Source organism: Narcine bancroftii, chromosome 3 (assembly GCF_036971445.1).
Source record: "Narcine bancroftii isolate sNarBan1 chromosome 3, sNarBan1.hap1, whole genome shotgun sequence".
NCBI classification, from domain to species: Eukaryota; Metazoa; Chordata; class Chondrichthyes; order Torpediniformes; family Narcinidae; genus Narcine; species Narcine bancroftii.
Genome location: NC_091471.1, coordinates 35,182,025 through 35,202,742, shown reverse-complemented (window position 1 = coordinate 35,202,742; position 20,718 = coordinate 35,182,025). Strand labels below are relative to the sequence as shown.

The 20,718-nt window shown below is 40.6% G+C and overlaps 1 protein-coding gene across 1 annotated transcript in view; it reads left to right on the top strand.

Annotated features, from left to right (window-relative positions):
• nelfa (negative elongation factor complex member A) overlaps positions 1 to 20,718 on the top strand; it is a 107,277-nt gene that overhangs the window by 10,770 nt on the left and 75,789 nt on the right. The window lies entirely within an intron of this gene.

The window sequence follows — 20,718 nt, the reverse complement described above, 5'->3', positions numbered from 1 at the left end:
AGGAGACAATGGACGGATTTGCAGAACGGGGGTCTCCAATGTGTGCTGGTGCCATTGATGACACACATATTCCCATCATATCCCTCTTCCCCCCCCCCCCCCCCGAAGATGCATTAGCCTAAGCCTACTACAATTGGAAAGGGTGGCACTCCATCGTTCTTCAAGCTGTTGTCAATCACAACCAATGGTAAGGATCATGACCTGAATTACAATTATTTGCTTTTATCAATTAATTGTTTCATGTGTTGATTTTAAACAGACTTTTTGTTCCAACTTCACAGATGCGTATGTGGGTTAGCCTGGTTGCTTTCAGCCAACTTGCCCATCTATAGAAAGGCCGAAGGTCAAGGCGTGAAGTAAGTTAATATACCCCATTGTACAGTAATATGGGTGGATCAATCAATTTTTTTGTCACATTTAACCATATAGGATACAATGACTGAGAAATAGTTACTTGTTAAACTGAAGGAATGGCTGACTGACTCTACTTCAAAGGAAATTTATGACAAGTCCAAGGATCAGGTTTTATTCTGTTATTGTAAAACAACCACGAGAGAACATTAGTGAACTTACTGTGATTTCAGAAGTTGCATCAAGTACTTATAAATCTACATTGCTCTTCCCACAGAAATCCAAACTGTTAATGGAGTGGAAATCCCTGGGCATCTAATCAGAGACCCAACTTACCCCCCCAGGAAGTGGCTAATTAAGGGGTTCACTAACCACCATGCACTTGATCAACATCAGTGAAGCTTTATCTACTGTCTGAGCTTGGCAGGAATGGTGGTGAAAAAAGCTTTTGGATGTCTCAAAGCTCGCTGGAGGTGCCTGGCCAATCAACTTGATATTTGTTCCACTTTTGTATCAGATGTTGTTGTTGCCTGTTGTGTTCTACACGATATATGTGAAATTAACAAGGAACACTTCCTGCCAGAGTGCAACACTGAGCTGCCTGATCTCCCTGAGGAACCTGAACGAGTTGTTTATCAGGGTGCACAAGCACAAGTCACCAGGCTATCCATGAAGCAGTTATGTCTCTTCTGTAAGCAATTTAAGCAAGCAAATAACAATTTTAGTAAATGTATATTGCACATGTCAGATACTGTATATTTTGGCATATAAGATGAAACACCCAAAAAGCACTTAAAAAAAAAAAAAAAAATAAATCAGGAGTCATCTTGTATGCCAGATACCAAAAGAGACCTTAAATTATACTCAAAAACTGTTCGACGTAGATTCAGCGTATAAGACAACCTGAAGTACTTCCTCATAGCCAGCGCTGCCGCTCCCTGACACTTCCCTACTGCTGACGTAACCCATCCAGACATTTTACAATTGTAGAGCCTGAGGTCCCTGCTCCTGCCTGGGAACTGGTGCCCCCCAGGTCAACGTGTAGCCGTGCTCCTTGCATCAGGTGCACTTGGGCAGCGCGGCGACTTCTTCAATGCGGACGGCACTGCACCTGATGTTGAGAATGGAGTCGCAGTCTCTGGCTGCAATCGATGCTGAAGACTTGGACCCAGCACTGTTTGGCATCTTCCCAGCCAGGAGCAAAGGTTTTTTTATTTGCTTGCTTAATTTACAGATTTGTTACTTGCTGAGAGGCCCAGACACCAGTCTCCAGCACGTTCCTTGCAGAAAATTGGCAGATAGTCTTATTTGCCTGATATATGATAAAACCATAAAGTTCAGGATGAAAATGGGGACCCGTCTTATCAGAAGGTAATCTTGTATGCTGAAATATATGGTGATTGTTGTGAACAGGAAACATAAACAACAATAAAAAGGTTTAATTCAACTGCATATTATTACAAACCCAGAGGACCCCAAAACCCAGCAGCAATAGATATTCACCAAGACAAATGGTTACTTAAACAAAAGTTGCTTTTAATTATCTTAAACATCAAAACTTTAACTTGTTACTATTAACTAACCTAATTTAACCCCCTTCTAATTCTAAGTGCACATATTTATAGCGTATGTGTGTGTGAGTTCAGAAAAGTTATTTGATTCACAGTCCAATCTCACTTCTCATTGCTCCAAGTTCACTGGTTGCACAGAATTTAACATTTGTGAAGTTCACCAGGCTTTGGTGCTTGAAAGGTAAATGGTTACCCCTCAGGATGGTTCTTGTCGGTTTTCACAGAGAGATTTGTTGTTGGCTGGACACCCACAAAACTGATTCTTTTTAATTACCCATGTCAGTGTCTTGCTGAAGAAACTTTCCCCATTAGGGTTTTCCAGAGGATCACCTTTCTTTTGGGTCACACAGTTCCTTTTAGTTTCTCAGGCTGAACTAAGCACTCATGACCCGTCTTCAAAATGGAGTTTTTCCACAATTTTCTCTGTCTCTTTCTGAGAAAAGCCTCTTGCAAAACCACATGATCCTCCAAGAACAGCAACCTCCAATCAGACAGCCTGCGGCTCCGAGCTTAATCCTCAGATTTCTTTTGTCTGTTGCTTTTCAAAACAACAATCCATTTGTGAAGTCCCTTGGGCACTCCCCAAAGCTTTTGCAAAGGCCTTCAGAGCTGGCCTGTCTAGCCTGAGCAGAACTCCACTATTTTAAATGAGATCTGTTTTGAAATGTTTGTATGTGACCTATACTTTTTTAAAAAAACCTGCCGCACTTTATCTCCCCAAATCATATCTATACATTATAAAACACAACATATTCTTCACAATATACGGTAACTATTTACAACTGTCCAAATATACAAAACACAAATAACCATGTGCTAAAGTAGTAACTATCACATCATTCCAGCAGCTGGAGGAAAGAGGAAGAAGAAGGTAATTGAAATGACTTGTATGCCTCGTTTGTGTTGCATACTGTCTGCAGTGGTTTGTTGCAGTACAGTGGGAGCAGGATGCTGTCATGCAGAAGATGACACGAGTCCAATCATTTCCCACATTAGTGATGCTTTGCTCTGCATCTTGTGCTGAAAGTCCTTGAACATGTGGCCGAACCCATTCATTTCCTCAGCCCACTCACGTCTATCGGACTCCCGTGTTGCTATCTCCGCCTCCTGCTCTTGTCTCCTCAGATGCTCCTCATGGGTCCTCTGCACCTCCAATCAAAAACGTTCCCTCTCCATGTCCTCGTGGTCCATAACCAGTAATATCTCCTCCATCTCCCTGGTCACCACCTGGGCTTTGGAAGGTTTCTGCTTTTTCTGCTGCGGCTAGCATTAGTGAGACCGCTCTTTCTGGGCAAACACACAAAAACACATGTGAACAAAATGTTAGTTACAAAGAGAATTCAGTTTTTACGTGGTCCATCATGGGGCACGGATTCTTTATTGCTCGCCTCTGTATCCGTGCATCCTGACCGTTTCTTTAAATTTTTCAAATTTCACACTGATATGTCGCACACATTACACGTCATCCCAATGTTCTATTCCTTACACAAGTTGGTCCTTTTACACAGATGGATTATGGGGCTGATGCTGCCTGCTGATGGGGAAAAAAGCCTTGACTGGAATGTCCCCACCATTCTGTGTAGGTACTTTTTAGACACCAGGTAGAGCTTTTTTTAAAAAAAAAGCTGCAAATATCCTGGAACAAAGCAGTTGTCTCTGATTTGGCACAATAGTGGTCAGCTTAACCTCTTCTACAAGACATCTGAAAAATGGGCAGAATGTAAATTGAGGGGCAAATTTTGTTGTACTTTTTGTGATACTGCTAAAGATTTTTATCCCTCGGATCTTCAATCATTTGTGTTCCCAATAACGCCAAGTCTATCTTTAAGATATGCGGGTGGGTTAATTGGCTACAGAAAGTTCTGGTGTAGGTGAGTGGTGACAAAAATGGTGTAAATGAGCAGGTGATGGAGAATGGGTTATTGGGCAATAAGTGGAGGAATGGGGTTGATGGGACTGAGAGTAGGCATTGATTTGAATGTGATTTGATTTTGATGAACAGCTTCAATGTGATGTGCTACTGTGAAATGCATTTCATAAATATGAAATTAAAGTTAAATTGGAAGTGCTTTGTCTTCAAGATGCACTGACAGCTGTGATTATTCACAGAAGAAAGCCTGGTTTCTTTTGTGGTTTGGCTTTGTCTACATTTGCTAGGCCTTTGACAAGATAGCACATGCATGGGATCCAGGATGAGTTAGTCAAAATTGGCGAGTTGGTAGGAGACAGAAGGTGGTAGTGAAAGGTTGCTTCTCAGACTTGAGGCCTTTAAGGTGATGTGCTACAAGAAATGGCGCTGGGCCATCTAGATGAGAATATAAGTGGCTTTGTTAGTAAGTTTGCAGATGACTTTATATTTGTGGTATGATGAGGAAGGTTATTTTAGATTACAACAGGATTTTGATTGACTGAATCCATGGGCTGAAGAATGATACTTGGAGATTAATTTTGATAAGTACGATGTGTTGTATTTTGGGAAGTCAAACCAGGGCAGGATTTGCACAGTAAATTAGAGGGACCTATTGAGTGTTGGATAACTGAGAGGCCTAGGGATACAGGTGTATGCTTCCATGAAAACATGTAGACGAGGTGGTAAAGGTAGTGTTTGACATGCTTGCTTTCATGGATCAGATTATAGAATACAGGAGTTGGGACATCTTATTACAGCTATGCAAAGTGTTGAAAGGCACATTTGGAATAGTACAAGGAGTTTGGTTTGCCTTGCTAGATCAACTGGAAAGAGTGCAAAAGAGACTCACAAGGATGTTACTGGGACAAGAGGACTTGAGTTATAAGGAGAGAATAAATGGGAGAGGACTTTTTGTTCTTTGTTGTGTGTCAGAGGCTCAGGTGTGACTGTAGAGGTATACAAAATTATCACTTGGGGGGGAGTGTAAAACTAGGGTCATGGGTGTTAAGTGAGATTAAATAAGGTTTAAGAGACTTGAATGGGAATGTTTCCACACAGGATGATGGGTATAGGGAATGAAGTGCCAAAGGAAGTGATGGAAGCATGTACAATTTTGACATTTAAAAGGCATTTGGATGAGTATGTGGAGTTAAGAGTGATACACATAGGCAGGTTGGTCTTGAAAAGGTGGGGAACTTGGTTAGCATGAATGAGTTGGACCGAAGGGCCTTTTTCCATGACATAAAACTCTGACTGTGGTACCTGTCCTCTTTTTAAAGATTGTAAGCTTTATCTTAAGAGAATAATGTAGGTCAGGTAAATTCCAAATGTATCTTTAACATTGCTTCAGCATTTCTTCCTATATTATAATCATTATATTTGAATTTGAACAATTTTTGCTTTTTTTAAACATTATGTAGGTACAAAGAAATACTCATTAAAAAATATAGTTTAGTTTGTACTCCAGTTTAAACCTGGTGTATGTTCCTAATGGACAGGTCTCTAGATGATGGTTGGTATGCATTGCATTGTAATACAATAAGTACCTCATAGAACCATGTAACATTACAGGCCCTTCTAGTCTGTGCTGAGTTATTATTCTGCCTAGTCCTGCTTACCTGGACCCCTCTCATCCATGTATCTGTCCATATATTTCTTAAATGTAAAAATAAAGCCTACATTCACCACTTCAGCTGGCAGCTCATTCCATAATTTCACGACTCTGTGAAGAAGTTCCCTTTAAAATTCTTCCCTTTCACCTTAACTCGTGTCCTCTGGTTTGTATCCATCTTAACCTCAGTGGAAAATAGCCTACCTACATTTACTCTATCTATACCACTCTAATTTTAAATACCTCTACCAAATCTCCCCTCATTCTATGCTCCAGGGAATTGTCCTAACCTGTTTAACCTTTCCCTGTAACTCAGTTCAAGTCCTGGCAATATCCTAGTAAATCTTCTCTGCATTCTTTCTATTTTATTTCTATCTTGTAGTTGGGTGACAAAAACTGCACACAATACTCCAAATTTTGTCTCTCCAATAACTTTACCATAAAATCCCATAGTCAGTACTTTCATTTATTTTTTTTCTATGTTTATTATTTCCCTTTCCAACTGCTCTGTTTCCTGATTATAGTCCTTCTTCATCTTGGTTGCATAACTTATTATTTGCCCTCTAATGAATGCTTTCATTGCGTCCCATAGTATAAACTTATCTTCCACTGATTCCGTATTTACTTCAAAGTACATTTTTAATTGTTTTTCAATAAATTCTCTAAAATCCTGTCTTTTAAGTAGCATGGGATTTAATCTCCATCTATACATTCTTGGAGGGATGTCTTCTAGCTCTATTGCCAATAACAGGGGTGAGTGGTCCGATAATAGTCTAGCTTTATATTCCGTTTTCCTAACTCTCCCTTGTATGTGGGCTGATAACAGGAATAGGTCTATCCTTGAGTATGTTTTATGTCTAGTCGAGTAGTATGAGTATTCCTTTTCTTTTGGGTTTTGTTTCCTCCATATGTCCACAAGTTTCATTTCTTGCATTGATTTAATTATAAATTTGGTTACTTTGTTCTTCCTGTTAATTTTTTTCCCCGTTTTATCCATATTTGGATCCAAATTCAGATTGAAATCCCCTCCTATTAGTATGTTCCCTTGCGTATTAGCTACCTTCAAAAAGATATCTTGCATAAACTTTTGATCTTCTTCGTTAGGTGAATATATATTAAGTAGATTCCAAAGCTCTGAATATATCTGACATTTTATCATAACATATCTCCCTGCTGGATCTATTATTTCCTCTTCTATTTTAAATGGCACATTTTTGCTAATTAATATAGCCACTCCTCTTGCTTTTGAATTATACGATGCTGCTGTTACATGTCCTACCCAATCTCTCTTTAATTTCTTGTGCTCCAATTCAGTTAAATGTGTTTCTTGGACAAATGCTATATCTATCTTTTCCTTTTTCAGTAAATTTAGTAGTTTCTTCCTTTTAATTTGGTTATGTATTCCATTAATATTTAGAGTCATATAGTTCAGCGTAGCCATTTTATATTTTGTTTATCTTCTCTTTCCGTTTTTCCATCATTACCTTTCCTCCTTTTCCATTTCTGTTTTCTTATTTTCAACTCTTTACCAGACAACATTCCTACAACATCCAACATTTTCCTTATTCTCCTATTTCTATCTTCTTTATCCCCAATCTCCCCTTCCCCTCCTGAGTTGCCCTTTATCCCTTGTCGGACAACCACATCTCCCCTCTCCATTTGGATTTGCGAATCCACTCGCAAGCGTCAACTGATTTTGCAGTGACCGCTCTTTTCCCCCCACCCAGCCCCCCCCAGAAAAGATTTTGTTTTTTATATGTCACAAAGGTCACTCTTTTAGTTCCCTCCTTATTCTCTCTATTCCATTACCTTCCCTTATTAATTCTTGTCTATACTCTCTATGTTTTCCTCTAATTACAGATACTTTCACATATGCCCATTGTCTCTATTCACTCTTATACCTCTTTACCCGCATACATATCAATCGTGGTCATTTTTACCCTCCTTACCCGTCTTCATCCCTCAGTCTATTTTTGTCTTTACCCACATACATATCAATCGTGATAATTTTTGCTCTCATTACCCGTCTTCATCCCTCAGTCTATTTTTGTAATTGTTCTGCAAATTTCCGTGCTTCTTCTGGATCCGAGAATAGTCTGTTTTGTTGTCCTGGAATAAATATTTTCAATACCGCAGGATGCTTCAGTGTAAATTTATATCCTTTCTTCCATAAAATCGCTTTTGCTGCATTGAACTCTTTTCTCTTCTTTAGGAGTTCAAAGCTTATATCTGGATAAATGAAGATTTTTTGCCCTTTATACTCCAGTGGTTTGTTGCCCTCTCTTACTTTTTCCATTGTCTTCTCCAGTACCTTTTCTCTTGTAGTATATCTTAGGAATTTTACTACAATAGATCTTGGTTTTTGTTGTGGTTGTGGTTTAGGGGCCAATGCTCTATGTGCCCTTTCTATTTCCATTTCTTGCTGTAGTTCTGGACATCCTAGGGCCTTAGGGATCCATTCTTTTATAAACTCCCTCATATTCTTGCCTTCTACATCTTCCTTAAGGCCCACTATCTTTATGTTATTTCTTCTGTTATAATTTTCCATTATATCTATTTTTTGGGCTAGTAATTCTTGTGTCTCTTTAGTTTTTTTATTAGATTCCTCCAATTTCTTTTTTAAGTCTTCTACCTCCATTTCTGCTGCTATTGCCCGTTCTTCCATCTTGTCCATTTTTTTCCCCATTTCTGTTAAGGTCATATCCATTTTATTTATTTTCTTTTCTGTGTTGTTTATTCTTCTTCTTAAATCATTGAATTCCTGTGTTTGCCATTCTTTAAATGACTCCATGTATCCTCTAACAAGAGCAAGTACCTCCTTTACCTTGCCTTTCTTTTCTTCTTCTATTTCCCTGTACTCTTCCTCTTCCTCTTCTTCTTCCTCTAGGTTGACCATCTGTTGTTTCTTTGCTGCCCTTTCCTCCTCTTCTTTCTTGTTTCCATTGTCTTCTGTGGTCTCTTCTTGCTGCAGGTGTTCTGCAGCTGTCGTTGCCGGCTGTGGAGATCGACTCCCCAGCTGGTCCCCCCTCCCGTCGGTGTGTTTTTTTTCATGCGCATCGCGCATGCGCGACTCCTCGCGCATGCGCGGTTGCGCACTTTTACTCGGCTCTGTGAGCCATTGTTGTAGTTCTCTTTCTACCGACCTGAGGTAGTGGGGTCTTCTCTCCACAGCGGGCCTCTTCGGACAGGTAAGGCCTTCACCTTTTTCCTCCGTTGTCTTCTCTTCCTCTCTTCTTTCCGTTGATTTTGATTTTTCTCCTTTTGTCTCCATCTTCTTTCCACCTTTATATTCACTTTTCTTTAACTTGTATTTCTGTGCCTTTGTATTTTCTCTTGTTTTTCCCGACTTTTCTGGAGAGGGCTGGAGTTCACCGTCCGGCCACTACTCCATCACGTGACTCCTCCTAGTACTTTCATTTATGAAGGCAAATGTGCCAAAAGCTCTCTTTATGACCCAATCTTCCTGTGATGCCTCTTTCAGGGATTTGTGTATCTGATTTTCCAGATTCCTCCTCTACTCCACTCTTCAGTACTCTAACATTTACCGTATAGGTCCTACCTTGGTTTGTCCTTCCAAAATGCAACACCTCATACTTGTATGCATTAAATCCATCTGTAAATTTGTAGCCTATTTTTCCAGCTTTTCCAGATCTCGAGGCAAGCTTTGAAAACCTCCCCTGCTGTCCACTGCACCTCCAATCTTTGTGTCATCTATAAACTTGCTGATCCACATTATCAACTAGGCCATTGATATAGAAGGCAAACAACAATTGACCCAGACTCGATGGAAACATTAAGAGGAATCTTTTTCAATTCAACATTCCTTTATTTTCCTATAATAAAACAGATGTAAAATTACACAAGGCAGATGAAGATTTGCCATCAGCAGAAATTGGCTGACGCCCCTTAAAGTCAGAAAAAGAGAAGCAAAAGAGAGTCTCCCCCCATCTCCCCACCCCCCCTCCCCCACCCAAGAGTCACCAAGTGTCCATGGATTCACATCCAGCACTCTGCAGCCACACAGACTCCAGTTCAAATCATCGGCAACCCAAGCTCCAGATCCAAACTCTGACATGATCAGAAATCCTTCAGCACTCTCTCGCATCCTTTGACTGCAGTTGGCTGCAGCCTGCATGGGTTAATTGCCTTGAGTTTCCAACAGCCTGATGCCTGTGTTATTTTTGCCTTCAAGAAAATTGAATTTAGTTGAGTAGAAGTATTACAGTGATTCAGCCTTTCATCTGGAGACCTCTGACAGGAACCCTGTGTCTAAACTTTTCAAAGAGAAAACTGCAAGTGCTGGAATAGTTAGCAAACAGTGAGCTGCTGAAGAATCTCAGTGGGTCTGGCAGCATCCATGGGTAGAAATGGTAAGCCAATGTTTCTGGTTAGAATCCTTTATGACCCAAATGTTGATTTTTTTTTAAATTTATTTTTCACAGTATAAACCATATTGATCAAGATACATACATTTTCCTTCTTAAATATATACAATGTCGTTTTCTCCCTGCCCCTTCCCTCCTCCCCTCCCTCCCTCCCTCACCTCCCCTCCCATTTATTTAAAGTTCAGAATATAAGATACATTAAACCCGTCAAACAGTGTTGTCACTCAATAAAAATAAACAAGAAATTCCACTGAGTCAGTTCTTTTCATTTTCTTCTCCTTCTGTCATTTTAGGTGGTAGATGTCCATGGTAGGTTTTCTCTATTGTGTTTCATGTATGGCTCCCATATTTATTCAAATATTGTAATGTTATTTCTTAAATTATAGGTTATTTTTTCTAATGGAATACATTTATTCATTTCTATATACCATTGTTGTATTCTCAAGTTATCTTCTAATTTCCAGGTTGACATAATACATTTTTTTGCTACAGCTAGGGCTATCATAACAAATCTTTTTTGTGCTCCATCCAAATCGAGTCCAAATTCTTTGTTTTTTATGTTACTTAGGAGGAAGATCTCTGGGTTTTTTGGTATATTGCTTTCTGTAATTTTATTTAATATCTGGTTTAGATCTTCCCAAAATATTTTCACTTTCTCACATGTCCAAATTGCATGAATTGTTGTTCCCATTTCCTTTTTACAGCGAAAACATCTGTCAGATACCGTTGGGTCCCATTTATTTAACTTTTGAGGTGTAATGTATAGCCTATGTATCCAATTATATAGTATCATACGTAACCTCGTGATTATTTTATTTCTCATAGTTCCGGAGCATAACTTCTTCCATGTTTTATTCTTTATCTTTATGTTTAGATCTTGTTCCCATTTTTGTTTAGTTTTACCATTTGTTTCCTCATTCTCCTTTTCTTGTAGTTTAATATACATGTTTGTTACAAATTTTTTGATTATCATTGTGTCTGTAATCACATATTCAAAATTGCTTCCTTCTGGTAACCTCAGACTGTTTCCCAATTTGTCCTTCAAGTAGGATTTCAGTTGGTAGTATGCCAACACTGTATCGTAAGTTATATTTATCCTTCATTTGTTCAAGGGATAATAATTTATTTCCCAAAAAACAATTTTCTATTCTTGATCCCTTTTTTCTCCCATTCTCTAAAGGAAAGGTTATCTATTGTAAAAGGGATTAGCTTATTTTGCGTCACTATTAGTTTTGGTAGTTGGTAATTTGTTTTATTCCTTTCTACATGAATCTTCTTCCAAATGTTGAGCAGATGATGCAATACTGGAGAATTCCTACGTTGTACCAATTTTTCATCCCATTTATATAATATATGTTCAGGTATCTTCTCCCCTATTTTATCTAGTTCTAATCTAGTCCAATCTGGCTTTTCCCTTGTTTGATAAAAATCTGATAGGTATCTTAATTGTGCGGCTCTATAATAATTTTTAAAGTTTGGTAGTTATAAGCCTCCTTGTTTATAACATTCTGTTAATTTATCTAGTGCTATCCTCGGTTTCCCCCCTTTCCATAAAAATTTCCTTATTATTTTCTTTAACTCCTTGAAGAATTTCTCTGTTAAGCGTATTGGTAATGACTGAAATAGGTATTGTATCCTTGGGAAAATGTTCATTTTAATACAGTTTATCCTTCCTATCAGTGTTAGTGGTAAGTCTTTCCAATGCTCTGTCGTCTTGTAATTTTTTCATTAGTGGATAATAATTGAGTTTATATAGATGGCCGAGGTTTTTATTTATTTGTATACCTACGTATCGCATTGCTTGCGTTTGCCATCTGAATGGTGATTCTTTCTTAAATTTTGAGAAATCCGCATTATTCATTGGCATTGCTTCACTTTTATTTGCATTAATCTTGTACCCTGACACTTCTCCATATTCCTTCAATTTCCTATGTAATTCTTTTATTGATATTTCTGGTTCTGCTAAGTATACTATAGCGTCATCTGCAAATAGACTGATTTTATATTCCTTGTCTTTTATTTTTATCCCTTTTATTTTACTTTCTGTTCTTATCAGTTCTGCTAGTGGTTCTATGGCTAACGCAAACAATAAGGGAGATAGTGGGCATCCCTGCCTTGTTGATCTGCTTAAGTTAAATTGTTTTGATGTATATCCATTTACTGTCACTTTCGCCAATGGCCCCTTATATAATGCTTTAATTCAATTAATATATTTCTCTGGTAAGCTGAATTTTTGTAGTACTTTGAATAAATAATTCCATTCTATTCTGTCAAAGGCCTTCTCTGCGTCTAAAGCAACCACTACTGTTGGAGCTTTATTTCCTTCTACTGCATGAATTAAGTTAATAAATTTACAGATATTGTCTGTTGTTCGTCTTTTTTTAATAAATCCAGTTTGGTCTAGATTTACTATTTTTGGTACATAGTCGGCTAATCTGTTTGCTAATAGTTTAGCTATTATAATCTGTGTTAAGTAAAGATATTGGTCTATATGACGCTGGTGCGAGTGGATCTTTCCCTGTCTTTGGTATTACTGTAATTATTGCTGTTTTGCATGAATCTGGTAAGATTTGTGTTTTATCAATCTGGTTGATTACTTCCAGAAGGGGAGGAATTAATAAATCTTTAAATGTTTTATAGAATTCCATTGGGTATTATTCGGTAGTTTTTTTATTATCTCCTGTATTTCTTCTATTTCAAATGGTTTTGTAAATTTATTTTGTTCCTCTGTTTGTAATTTCGGTAGTTCAATTTTAGTTAAAAATTCATCTATTTTGTCTTCTTTCCCTTCGTTTTCAGTTTAGTATAATTGTTCATAGAATTCTCTGAAGTTTTCATTAATCTTCGTTGGATTATATGTGATTTGCTTGTCTTTTTTCCTTAACGCGAATACCATTCTCTTAGTTTGTTCTGTCTTAAGCTGCCACGGTAGAATTTTGTGCGTTTTTTTCTCCTAGTTCATAATATTTCTGTTTTGTCTTCATTATGTTCTTCTCCACCTTATATGTTTGTAGTGTTTCATATTTTATTTTTTTATCTGCCAATTCTCTTCTTTTAGTTGTGTCTTCCTTCATTGCTAATTCTTTTTCGATATTTACTATTTCCCTTTCCAACTGCTCTGTTTCCCGATTGTAGGCCTTCTTCATCTTAGTTACATAACTTATTATTTGCCCTCTGATGAACGCTTTCATTGCGTCCCATAGTATAAACTTAACTTTCATTGATTCCGTATTTATTTCAAAGTACATTTTAATTTGTCATTCAATGAATTCTCTAAAATCCTGCCTTTTAAGTAGAATCGAGTTTAATCTCCATCTATACATTCTTGGTGGGATGTCCTCTAACTCTATTGTCAATAACAGGGGTGAGTGGTCCGATAATAGTCTAGCTTTATATTCCGTTTTCCTAACTCTGTCTTGCATGCGAGCTGATAACAGGAATAGGTCTATCCTCGATTGGGCCCCCTGCAATCCACAGGAGGTGATTTGCCAGTTTCACTGCTCTGCTGGCGGCCAATAGAAACAGATGTTTCAGCCCGCATGATGTTTTGATGGTCACTGCATTCAACAGCCATTTTCCTGTTTCAGCCTGAGGTGTGGGCTGCGTTCCACTACATGACCCCTCTTCAGAACTGGCAATCAGGGCACTTTTTTAGGAGGCTGACCCCTGTGCCATGGGGTCGGATGAGTGATGGGCTGGTCAAAGTCCAAGTAGGCCAGTTTCAACCAGTCAAGTGTGAAAGTCTCTTCCTTGCCACCAATGTCCTGAACACCGCTGGAGCTGCTGTGTCTGATGACGCAGTATGGTCCTTCGTAAGGCCACTGCAAAGGTGGTTGGTGAGCCCTGCACCAAACAAATGCGTATTTACAGTCAGTAAAATTCTTGGGACGTAAGTGCAGGGTTGGCTGTGGGACCTAGGTTTAGCAGAGGCCAGGGTGCCTAGGCACTTGTGTTGTTGGGACAATGTGATCACCGGGGGCTCTCCTAAGTCCTCTGGAAGGCCGTCACAAATTCATCCAGTATATCTAGGGGAATGCCATTGACTAACTTGGCAGAGGATGCCTCAAGGTCCTCCTTGGGTGCATTGCAGATGCCTAACAGGACCCAAGGGAGTTCATCAGCCCAGTTAGGTCTGGTAAGCTGTGCTATTAAAGCTGTCTTGAGGTGTCTGTGGAACCTCTCTGCCTATCCATTGGCCTGTGAGTGATATGCCATGTTGTAGTGGAATTGGGTCCCCAGTGAGTGGGCTAAGGCAGTCCACAGACTGGAAGTGAATTGGACCCCCCTGTCCAATATAAGGTGTTCGGGGACCCAGAAACATGCTTCTTTGGAAGCCTCTGATAGTGGTACCACATCTGGTCATCTGGTTGATCATTATGAGAAGGTAACATGTGTCTCTGGATATGGGTAGGGGCCCCGCAATTTCAATGTGCACGTGGCTGAAATGGTGACGTGCTGCCTCGAATGTCTGTGGTGGAGCTTTGATATAAGTCTGGATTTTGGATGACTGGCACTGAGTAGAAGTCCTGGCCCACAGGGTGACCTCTTTGCGGAGTCTGTGCCAGACGTACCTGTTCGCCACCATTTTGACTGTAGTCCTGATGGTGGGGTGAACCAAGTGTGACAGATTGTTATATTTTATATTGTATATAGATATGTTTTAAAGGAGATAAATTGTGGCAGGTTTTTTAGTGTAGGTCACATACAAACACTTCAAAATAGATCTCATTTAAAATGCCAGAGCTCTGCTCAGCCAGACAGTTCAGGCTCCAGATGCTTTTGCAAAAACTTTGAAGAATGCCTATAAGGACTTCACAAGTAGGTGTTAATTGGACATGCTGTGGAGTAAATGGATTATTGTTTTGAAAAGCCACAGATGAATGAACTCGGATTAGGTCCAGAGATGCAGTCTGTCTGAGGGCATTTGGCTGTTCTAAGAGGGTCATGTGGTTTTCTCTGAGTGAGAGAGAGAATTCAGATCTACAGTTCAGCAGCAGCAGTTGAGACTGGAACAGGACAAGCTGGCAAGTTTGTGGAAAAACCCCATTTTGAAGACAGGTTGTGAGTTCTTAATTCAGCCTGGTCAAAATCCTTCTGGCCCATACAAGAGGAGAGGACTGGCTGCATAATGTTTCACTTGAAATAAGGGAAACAAAAAGGAACACTCTGATGACCTGAAAGAAAGAGGTTATCATCTGGAAAACCCTGATGGGGCAAGTTTCTTCGGCAAGACACTGAAGTGGCTGATCGAAAGGGATCAGTTGTGGGTGTCCATCGAGCAACAAATATCTCTCTGAAAACTGACAAGAACCTTCCTGTGCGGTCACCATTTACCTTTCAAGTACCAAAGTCTGGTGCAATTCATAAATGTTAAATTCTGTGCACATTATAAGAATTGCCTGATACCAGTAAATTTGGAGGAGTGAGAAGTGAGATTGGACTGTGAATCAAAGAATTTTTGTTTGACTTAAGTACACATTACATTTATATGTGCTTAGAATTAGGGGGTTAAGTAAGATTCAGTTAATAGTAATAAAATTTGATCCTATTTTGATGTTTAAAGATAATTAAAGGCAACTTTTGTTTAAGTATCCATTTGTCTTGGTGAGTTTCTGTTGCTGCTGGGTTTTGGGTCCTCTGGGCTCATATCACAAGTTGTGGACCGAGTCAAAAACCCACTTCTTCCATTCAGCTAGAATGACAGGTGTCACAGAGCAGTGTGTGATTGTCGGGGGTGATCTGGATGTCCTCCAGTTGTAAGCCAGTGAACACTGTCCGGTATGCGCATCAGCCAGAGCCACGTAGTCAATGCCAGGGGTACGATTGTGTACCACCAAGATAGCTGGATTGGATAGGGCACCAGCCACCATGTTAGATTTGCTGGCTAGGTGTTCAATGTCCATTGTAAATTTGGAAATGTAGGACAGGTGCTGCTGGTGCCTGGCTGACCACGGATCTAACCTGACTGAAGGCAAATTTGAAGGGTTTGTGGTCTGTGTAAATTTTGAACTTCCTGCTCTCCAGGAAGTAATGAAAATGCCAAATTGCCAGGTATAAGGCTAACAGTTCTCTATTAAAGGCACTGTACTTGAGCTCTGATAGCCTGAGGTGTTTACTGAGAAAGGCCAGTGGTGGCCATTGTCCATTCACCAGTTGCTCAAGAACACCCGTGACCGCTATGCTGGAGGCATCCGTTGTGGGGGCAGCCAGGGTGTCTGTCTGCGGGTGCACGAGGGTAGCATTGGCTAGGGTGTTTTTGGTGACCTAGAAAGCCTTGGTCGCTCCTGCGTCCATTGTATGTTTTTACTGGGTCCTGCCATAAGTGGAAAGAGTGGGCTCATGATGTGGGCCGCTGCAGTTATGAAATGGCGATTAAAAGTTGACCATACCCGCAAACTCTTGTAGTCCCTTCACCATCAGTGGCATGAGGAAAGAGCGAATAGTACCCACTTTAGTGGGTAATGGTCAGGCTCCATGTTGGTTGATAAGATGACTCAGGAAGTCAATAGTCTTAGCCATACTGGCACATGGCCGGGTTGATGGTTAGGCTGAAATAGCTCAGCCTGGAGAATAATTGTTTTAAGTGGGCGGCATGCTCGTATGGTTGTGGCTGACAATTAAAATTTCATGAGGTAGACGAAGGCAAAATACCGATCCCAGCCCAGTACACAGAATTTAACATTTATGAAGTTCACCAGCCTCTGGAAAGTCTGAGCTGCGTTTTTTAACCCGAAGGGCATGCAGAGAAATTCAAACAATCCAAAAGAGGTTATGATGGCGGTTCTTGGGATGTCTGCGGAGTGTACCTGGATTTGGTGATAGCCCCTGAAGAGGTCCACCTTTGAGAATATCTGTGCCCCTTGCAGGTTAGCGGTGAAGTCTTGGATATGGGGCATGGGATATCTGTCCGGTATGGTGGCCTCATGGAGCCGGCGGTAGTCTCCACACAGCCTCCAACCACTCGTTGCCTTGGGAACCATGTGGAGAGGGGAGGCCCAAGGATTATCAGAGCACCACACAATCCTGAATTCCTCCATCTTTTTGAATTCATTCCTGGCTCGGTTGAGTTTCTCAGAGGGAAGACGCCGGGCCCTGGTGTGGAGGGGAGGGCCCTCTGCAACGATTTGGTACCTCACCCCATGTTTGGGTTCTGCTGAATGGAAGTGAGGCTTGATGGAGGGGAATTCTGCTGGGACCTGAGCGAATTCGTTGACGGCGGAACTCACTGAGTGTGAGTGTGGGCTGGTGTGTTCAGTGCCCTTGACCGAGAGTAACTGAAATGTTCGGGCATGCACCTACCGATGCCCCTTGATATCCACCAGGAGTGAGTTGGCCTGCAGGAAATATGCACCTAGTAATGGTTATTGCGCAGCCACCACGGTAAACTTCCAATTGGATTGTCTGACCCTGAAGCGTAGGGGAATGGTGTGGGTGCTGAATATTTGGATGTTGGAGTTGTTTGTTGTTCTGAGCTTCCAGCCCACTTTGCCATAGCAGGCCTCCAGGTTGGTCAGTCGGGGGAATGACACTGTATTGTGCCCCAGTGTCCACCATGAAATGTCAGCCCGGCTGTTTCCCTGGAACGCGCAGGGAGAGTAGCATCGACAGGCCTCGGAGCCCCACCGTCAGTGATAGAAACAGTACTGGTCACTGGTGGGGCGTGGCATTCGGACGGATGGTTGGTCGGTGGTCTTCCCAGCCGGCCGCTGATGACGTGGTGCTGTCACCTGCTGGAACAAAACACAGGTGTCCCTCTTTGCTGGCCATAGCAGGTCTGATCAGGCAGCCACCTTCCTGGGGTCATCGAAGTCTTCCTCCATGATGAACAGCCAGATGTCCTCTGGCAGCCTCTCCAGGAAGATCTGCTGGAACAGCAGGCAAAAGGTGTTACCGTTGTTGAAGCCGAGCATGTTGCTTATGAGGACGCAAGGAGCCCTGTCCCCCAAACCGTTGATATGCAACAGTCAGGCAGCGTGGTTCCACTTTGAGAGCCCGAAAGTGCAGATTAACAGCTCTTTGATGACCACATAACTTCCTTGTTCCGGGGGCTGCTGGAGGAAGTCGATGATGTGGGCTGCGGTGTCCTAATTGAGGGCGCTGACCACATGTCATCACGTCATCGGCAGAGATCCATCGAATGGTGAACTGTGCCTCAGCTTGCTGGAACCTCACCCGTGGTTGCAACGTCCAGAAGCTGGGCAGCTTCTACACTACAGCACTGATCGCAGGTTGTTCCTCCATCTTAGTGTCCAAAGCGCTGTTTGGACCAGTTGGACCAGTCACCACTGTAGCGAGGTCGCTACACCTACAGCTAGGTTATAGTTAACAGTTATAACCCTAAAGCTGTAGCTCGAATCTGCAGGTGAAGAAAGACACAAACACCAGTAGTGTATTTGACACTGAGTTTATTCAGTTCTGCCTTTTATAGTCAGCGTGTCTGCATCACCAGCAGGGCATGTCTTGAGCAGTCCGGCTGCTGAATGGTTACCTCAGATGCTTGGGCCTTGATTGGGTCCCCTGCGATCCACCAGCAGTGATTGGCCAGTCTCACCACTCTGTCGGTGGCCTATGGAATCTGGTGTTTCAGCCCGCACGATGTTTTGCCGATCGCTGCATTCAATGACCATTTCCTGTGTCAGCCCAAGGCATGGGCTGCCACAGGCCAGACTATTTTCTAAATGGGGAGAAAATTAAAAGTACCAGATGCAAAGGGACATTGGAGTCCTCAGGATAGCCTCATTTCAAGAGGAATATAATGCAAGAGCAGGGATGTGATGTTGAGTCTTTATAAGGCACCAGTGAGACCTCACGGTGTATTGTGAGCACTTTTTAGGCTTCTAGTTTGAGAAAGGATGTGCTGATGTGGGAAAAGGTTCAAAGGAGGCTCATGGGGTGTTTCTGGGACTGAACAGGTTATAATATGAGGAGCGTCTGACAGATCTTGGCCTGTACTTGTGGAATTTAGTAGAATTGGGGTGGATCACATTATCCATGCCTTTCAACATTTGAAATGTTTCAGAATAAATGTATAAAGGCTGTTTCTCCTGATGGGAGAGCTGAGGACAAGAGGGCACAACTTCGGGCCATCCTAGTGGGAATTGCAAATGGTAAATTAAATAAAAATGTTAGGTCCTTGCAACATTTGTAGTGAATAATAATAAGTATTTTACCATTAATTCCAACTCTGGACAGTTGATTATTCACTGTTCTCATACTTGATTCATGGCCAGGCGAAGGCAGATCTTTTGTATGCTGACTCCATAAAATGCCTGTTGGTTACAATCCTGTTGGTGGGCACTTTGATCATGTACACGTTCAGGGCTTTCTTTTTAGCTATGTGTTCCATGCATATTGCTGCTTTTTTTCTGATCTGTTTAGGAGCACCAGGCTTGGGGATTTCTTTTTTTATATATATAAACTTTATACTGTATGAATTCTATAGCTTGATATTTATGGTATTACTCATTCTATAGTGCCCTCCATAATGTTTGGGACAAAGACACATTTTTCCTTTATTTGCCCCTGTGCTCCACAGTTTTAAATTTGTAATCTAACAATTCACATGCAATTAAAAAACATATTCCATATTTTATTCAAGGATATTTGTATATATTTTGGTTTGACCATGCAGAAACCATAGCACTTTTTATACATTCATTTCAGGGCACTATAATGTTTGCGACATTTGGCTTCACAGGTATTTGTGATTACTCGGATATGTTTAATTGCTTTATTGGTGCAGGTATAAGAAAGTTAGACTTGCTTCCAAGCTTTTATCACCTTTGGAGTCTGCAGTTGCCATTCTTCAACATGAGGACCAGAGTTGTGCCAATGGAAGTCAAAGAAGCCATTATGAGACTGAAAAACAAGAATAAAACAGTAAGAGACATCGCCCAATCCTTGGGATTACCAAAATCAACAGTTTGAAACATCATTGAGAAAATGCATACTAGCGAGCTCCGTAATCACAAGTGCACTGGTATTCCAAGGAAGTTTGTACTATTGATGACAGAAGAATTCTCATCATAAAGATGAAAAATCCCCAAATGTATGATAGACAAGATCAGAAACACTCTTCGGGAGGCAAGAGTGGATATGTCAATGACTACTGTCCACAGAAGACCTCATGAACAGAAATTTAGAGGCTACACTGCAAGATGCAAACTACGGCAAAGGTGGTATGCTTTGGATCTTGCGTAGTTCCTATATGCCATCACATAGATACTGATTAATCTTGCTCTCATACGTCCACAATACCTTTTCCAGAATTCTGGAGGCTCTTTTAAATACTTGGCAAACTGTCATCTAGCTGTCCTTTCTGTAGCTAGCTCATGATTTGCATCTTGCAGTGCAGCCTCTGTTTCTTTTCATAAAATCTTACATCTTCGCAGTAAGAATGTCACTCTATAGGCAAAATTTAAAATGTGCACTAATTTTCTAAATATTCAAAGTAAGATGCTGTATCAACTTTAATTCAGTCCTTTTTGGTAATCTTTAAATTTTATCCAAACTATAACAAACTGTTACAAAAAAAATGAAATTTGTATACCAGAGACCAAAGAAAATTGTGCCTTACTGTGGACAAGGAACAAGTTCCCTGACATGCTGGGAAATGCTGACAATCTGTAGAAAATATAGAATCTATTTATAAGAACATTAAAATACAGAAGAATGAGAAGTCCATTCAGCTAATCTTATTTCACTATAAGAAACTATCTTTTGTGATCTTTCAAATCGCTGACATTATTCATTGATTCCTTTAAAATCTAATAATCTTTAAATTTGTCTTAAATATACTTGAGGAGGTTGCACTGCTGTCTGAAGGAAAGTTCCAAAATCCACTAGAGACTAAAGAAATTTCCTATCTTTATCATGATTGGCTGAATCTTT